Source organism: Erpetoichthys calabaricus, chromosome 9 (genome assembly GCF_900747795.2).
Source record: "Erpetoichthys calabaricus chromosome 9, fErpCal1.3, whole genome shotgun sequence".
Lineage (NCBI taxonomy): Eukaryota > Metazoa > Chordata > Cladistia > Polypteriformes > Polypteridae > Erpetoichthys > Erpetoichthys calabaricus.
Window position 1 is genome coordinate 70633673 of NC_041402.2, and position 6000 is coordinate 70639672.

Below are 6000 nucleotides of genomic sequence, written 5' to 3' on the forward strand. Positions count from 1 at the left end.
GTTACTGTATAATTGACTCCCCTTTTCATTAGTGGGCGCTAGGCTTTTGATTATATCAACTGTGACAATATACATAATTATACTGTATACAGCATAGATACAAATAGTAATTTTTCACAATGTGTTTAACCATATATGTTTCACTATATATTTGCACCAATATACTGAAAAAATATTAGTGTAAACTGTGTGCCAAGATTTTTCAGGTAAGAAAGACAGACATTTCAAGGTCAGGTAGTTAAACTCAGTATCCAAAGTGCAGGAAAGTGGTGACTTTCTGCATGTTAATTATTGCAAAAACGAATTTCCCTGTATTCTGTACATGACTGTATACTTCATTGCTATCTGATTCCCTTAATTAGATGTGCAACTTTCTTTCATTCACAGCATGTCATCTCTCAGCCAGTGCCTCCCACCAATCCAGTTTACAAGCCCTTTCCTAGAAAAACAATGTTGAAGTTGAAGATCACAATGAGACTTTGTTGTCCAGTTTCATGCTAATCCATCTGACATCCACACAGGAACAAATATGGACTCCAGAAGAGACTACTGAGCAAATCAAAGGCACCCAAGACATAAGTAAAGAAATATAGAGTATTAAAAACAAATATTTATTTTGGGAAGGGGTTTGCAGAGTCCTGAATTAACACCTAGCACTAACAGATGGTAATGCAGTGTCTTTCTTAACCTAATGTTGGAATTGAGCCACATATGATGGCATTGTAAGAGAAAATGATCGATATTTCAGCTGCAGCTGATGGATTTGTGTGTTACCTTTCAAGCTTGGAGCATCCCTATGAATGATTATTTTCATGTTATATTAACATTTCTCATTAGGTGGCTAATTTCTACCCTCACTCTTTAAAGAACAGTTAGACAAGAAAGGCAGTTTTATTAACTGAGAAATTGATATTGCTGGCTCTCCCTGTCTTTGATTAACTGAACTCAATCTATTCTTCATGTTGTACTTCATCTTAATTTGGATGTTGTCTATATTTGTCATTTTCTTATTGCCAGAAAATGAAAGCTTTAAAGAGTCAATTAGCAGTGGACAGAAACAAGTGTTAATTGTAGGGTGTCTACCTGGAAACATAATCAAGAGGCTAGAGATATTGTAATTTAAGCTGGGAAAATCTTAAAATTGGGGAATGTAATTTATTCATCATTGGTGTAAAAGTCTTCTGTGTGTATTTACCATCATTGTTTAAACTACTTTCCTACTGTTAGTATGGGTCATGGAAAGAACAGATGAGTTATACTGAGATTGCAGAGCTGGACTTTGTTATTTCACAACTTCTGACTGCAGTCATGCACATTTGCCTAGACATTTGATGTGTGATGTTTTTATTTTTTTGTGAGTTTCATTTCATGATTGTTTTAAGTCGTTTGTTCAGTGCTTTGGGTTATATAACCATGTAAAGAGACCTATTTAAAATATATTGTTGTTTTTGCTGTTGCAAAGCTTATTCCATATAATTCAGTTCTTTCTAACTAATGACCAAGTGTAATTAAAACAGTCATTCTTTTGATGTCAGGAATAAATTGGATATAATAAAACCCAACAAAGATATTCCAGGGCTGAGTTTTTAAAACAACTAAACAAATATATTGCAGAGTGATATAGCTCACCTGTGCATCTGTTCACTTGGAAAAAAATGATTACTGCATTTTGGGCTGAAGACTTGTTTTATACAAAGCTCATTTTTCTGTACCATCAATCTAAATTAAACATTGAAGTTCCATCTCTCATTGGCTCCAGGAAGGTAATTTGTTTTATAGCCATCTCCTACAATGGAAAAGATATTGGATATTTCCAAGTTTGGTGCTCATGTCTTCAAGCCAAGAAATTATTTGACAAACCTAAGGAAATCAAACATACTGGCCTTTCTCTTTTGGAACAGCATATTAATGTACCACAGTCCTCAAGAAAATACTATATGGTTAGAAAATATAGACTATAAGACAGGACATTCAAAAGTTTGCAAAATGCATTTCAACTTACTGCGGCTTTGGTATGTAGGTAAACCGAATGCAATACACAGGGTAAGTACTTCAAATAATGGATGGATGGATAGCACATTGCAATGTGTTTAGATCAAATCATCCCATTATAAATATGGTAAAAAAAATGAGTATCTGAACTAGATAACATTGGAAGATATGCATGTAAGCAGCTGATATCTCTCCTTGCACATGGTAGTGTGATGGATTTTGTTTTTTGCCTTTTTCAGTAATGTTTTGACAACGGTTTATCATAAAGTCATCCAATAGCTTCAAACGAGATTTTGCCTTTTGTACTAAGTGCTGAATGTAGCATTGAATCTTTGATCTAACAGCATCAATACAGACTCCATCCAAGGCATCTTAGGCAGTGATGGCCTGGAGATTTAGCGAGCAAGGGTGTTGGTTCAGTCTTCACGTCTGACTCACTCCAGTAATTACCATTAATCAGATATGGACAGAACAATGAGTATGTGGTGAGCTGCTCCACAAAAAAATACTGAATTTCTTCACTTGTAACTAATTTTCTTGAACTATTTTACATACAGAAAACATACTTTTTTCAGTAAAGTAGGTGTCATTGTTATTTATTACTAGATGATGAAGTGTTTCTTGTCACTCCACAATTTTACCTTCCTTGTATTTCAGCATTATTGAACATGGCAGCTGTTAAAAGGGAGCCTATTTTCCACTTTCAGAAACATTTGGCTACAAAGTGGTGTTAAGCTACAACTTTTGGTTTTCATTTGTATACTTTACTAGCTGATTACCCAGTGGCTTCGCTCACTGAGAGCAAGGGAAAAAAACTAAAATGTAGTACAGTATTTATAAAATAAGTTTGTTAATTACCAATGTTATTTTTGTACAAATAAAGAGCATTTACAATAAATAGAAATTTTATAAATATTAATTATTAAGTAGTAAAACATTTTAATAAAAGAATTTGAAGAAGATATAAGAAGCGTATAAAGTAAACAGTCAAACATTAACATTTAAGAAGTAAAGATACATTGAGTACTACTGCAGTGGTTTCGGGCAAACTACCTGCTTCACAACCTTGCACTAAGTGCCTGTGATTTAAGCGAAAAATTATTCTGAGAAATGTGGACGCTGCCTTTCCGTGCTTAATGGGCAGAAGGTCCAAACAATTCCCAAGTCTAATACTTAACATGAAGAGGTCGGTACATTTTTTTAGATGTAAAACCTCCATTTTCTTAAAAGAATTCATCACAAAAGCAACCATGAATGTTGCAGGGTTTTAGTGACCCGAATTCACTGGCTTCTTCTTTACATTCACCTTCCCAGCTCCTTATTTAAAGTCTTTTTTCTTCTTTTCAATATCAGTAAAATAACTCTCACACAAATAATAAGTTCCTATATTATAATGTGTTCTGTGGTCATACGTCATTTCCATTTCAAACACGAAAAGAATTTATATAGATTAATATGCTTTTTTTATTTTTATTTCTGACACATTGTATCTCCCTATAATCATGCTTGCCCTGTGTGCTTTTGCATGTCACACTCACATGAAAATAAAAATGGTTTCCTGCTGTTCTGTCAAGTATCACATCACACATTCTGGATTATATCCTTTTCATGGCCAGTTAATATACGCCAGTATTCATTTTTTAATGTTATTTCTTATTCAGTCTTTTAGCCCTGTGATATGTACTGTAATTGTGTAAGAGGTGGTTCCTACAGCTGTGAGCAGACACTGATTCACTATGCCACCCAGTCCTAACTTAAATAAACACAGATTTAAATATTAAAATTGACCAGTGTTCTGTGAAAACTATTGAATTCTCATTATATTTAAAAAATTGATCACACTTAAAATGATTTTAAGATATTGGGCCAAAATCTGGTCTGCTGTGCAGATTTTGGGTGGCTCCTGTATTTAAGGATGCCCCCTTTAACCATGTATTAGAATACGGGTTTAAGGTGAGTGAAGGAATATTCTGAGTTCACATTATTTCTCTATTCATTAATCATTGTATCCTTTTGATCCAGTCTTGATTTATCTGGAGCAGAAATCTTTTATGGCAGCAAGACAGGAACCAACACCTGATGATGCACTAGTCCACAGCAAGAGACACTAACTCACACAGAGCCAATTTAAACATTTTGAGGAGAGGAGGAGAGGAGAGGAGGGTTTGGGAGCAGCACTGATAGAGGATGTTGTCACCCAAAAACCCCCCACCACCATAAACCACCTCAAGATCCCAATTTAGGACCCGAACACAACTTTGGAATGTGGGGGAAAAAAATGGAGAACCTATGGAAAAATCCACATAACCACAGGGATGTTCACACAGATAGTCACTGACCTGAACAGTGAATCCAAACTACTGGAGATGGGAGGGAGCATTACCAAATTACAATATATCAGGTTTAAATGTCATTAAGGTCCTAGCAGAGTAACAGTATTGAAAAGGAAAGATACCAAGAATTCATCATAGCAAAGTGCAGATAACATTTTTCAAATACACACTAATTATTATTATATTACCTTCAGGACTTATCCACACATTTCCTTATTCTCAACATTTTTTTGTCTGATTTTCTAGTATAAACTAGTTGATTCCTCTAGCCACAACCTAATGGTGCTAAAACAGAACTCACATACCCAAAACTCTATAATGAAGATAGCAGGTTCCAAAAAAAATGCAACTTTGGTTAAGTTTCATGGAGTACAAAAGAACACACTGACAGCACTTTTTGGATATTTGAAACAGTTTTATTTTTAAATATGGCATTTGTGACAAAGTAAGTCATACCCGTGCTGCCTGCTGAATTCACTGGTTTGTGATATGGTAAACTGCTGATATAGAAAGACAGACTCATGTGAAATGAAGATTCAGACCTCCATGGAAGAAAGCAGTCAAGAGGCATTGTTTTTTGAAATTATATAACCCTTTAAAAAACAATAAATAGTGGACTTCTGGCTAGAACCAGTTGTGCTAACCTCTTATGGAACTTTTCATAGTGTTAGGTAGAATTTATAAATATGCTTTTGAAACATCTGTTTTATGTAAACATTCAAGAGCAGATACAATTAAATGTACAGTATATTAACACTTTAATTGAAATTGCTATGAGCATATATAAAAACATGTATATTTTGCTACATGTAAATAAATGATTATCTATAACAGATTTAATTTGTCCATCCATTCAATTGCTTTTGATCTCTCTTAATCCATTACACAGTTGTAGGGGATGGAGCCCTAATGGGAAACTGAAATTCTATTCTACAAAGTGACAAAAACAAAAAAAGTGCTCTTTATAATAACGTGACATTGTCAATTGGACTTAATCAAATTCAGAGTCATGAGGATGGGTAGGGGGGCAGAACTCTGGCAGCACCAGCACGAGGTAGTAACCAACCCGAGAAGGCTGCCAGTCCATCCCACAGCCCACTGTCATACACACATAGGGCACACATAAGGTACAGCTATCAGTTAAACTCACACATATTTGGGGATGTGGAGAGAAAACCCACAAAGACACAGTGAGAATATGCAAAATCTACAAAAACCATAAAACGTAATTTTTTGGATGCATGGAAATAAATCCTACAAATGTAGAATTCAAAGTTTGATGTGTAAGGCGGTATCACCAACATTTGTCCCACCATCCTGCCTGTATTTATAATATTAAAGGCACATTTTGAAAAGTCTTAGTCAACCACTTTAGCAAATGTACATATGTGCATATTTTCAAAGACTCTCAATTTTGTTGTGATGTAGAGCCCAGCATTAGACCAACATATATGGGAACATCATGACTACACGCATAAAACAATTTAATCATAACATTGTGAAATGAAGATTTGAGTAAAGAAAGCACATTTCTGTAACAGCTGGTGCTAATGTTTCCCATTAAACCTACAGTACTGTATATATGGATATGAATATGTAATGTTTTGCATATGAAACAATCTATTGGAGGACTGCTTTTGTAATCAGATTTCTCAGAATGCTTTTTAAAGAATCA

At 34.6% G+C, this 6000-nt stretch overlaps 1 protein-coding gene across 6 annotated transcripts in view; it reads left to right on the top strand.

The window, feature by feature from the left end:
• The window catches only part of cngb1a (cyclic nucleotide gated channel subunit beta 1a), a 95556-nt gene extending 93275 nt beyond the window's left edge, over positions 1–2281 (top strand). For all 6 annotated transcript variants that reach the window (XM_051931490.1, XM_051931492.1, XM_051931489.1 and 3 more), the window contains one exon: positions 388–2281. The gene's annotated coding sequence lies outside the window, so the exon portion shown is untranslated. The remainder of the gene's footprint in view (positions 1–387) is intronic.
• The last annotated feature ends 3719 nt before the right edge of the window (positions 2282–6000 follow it).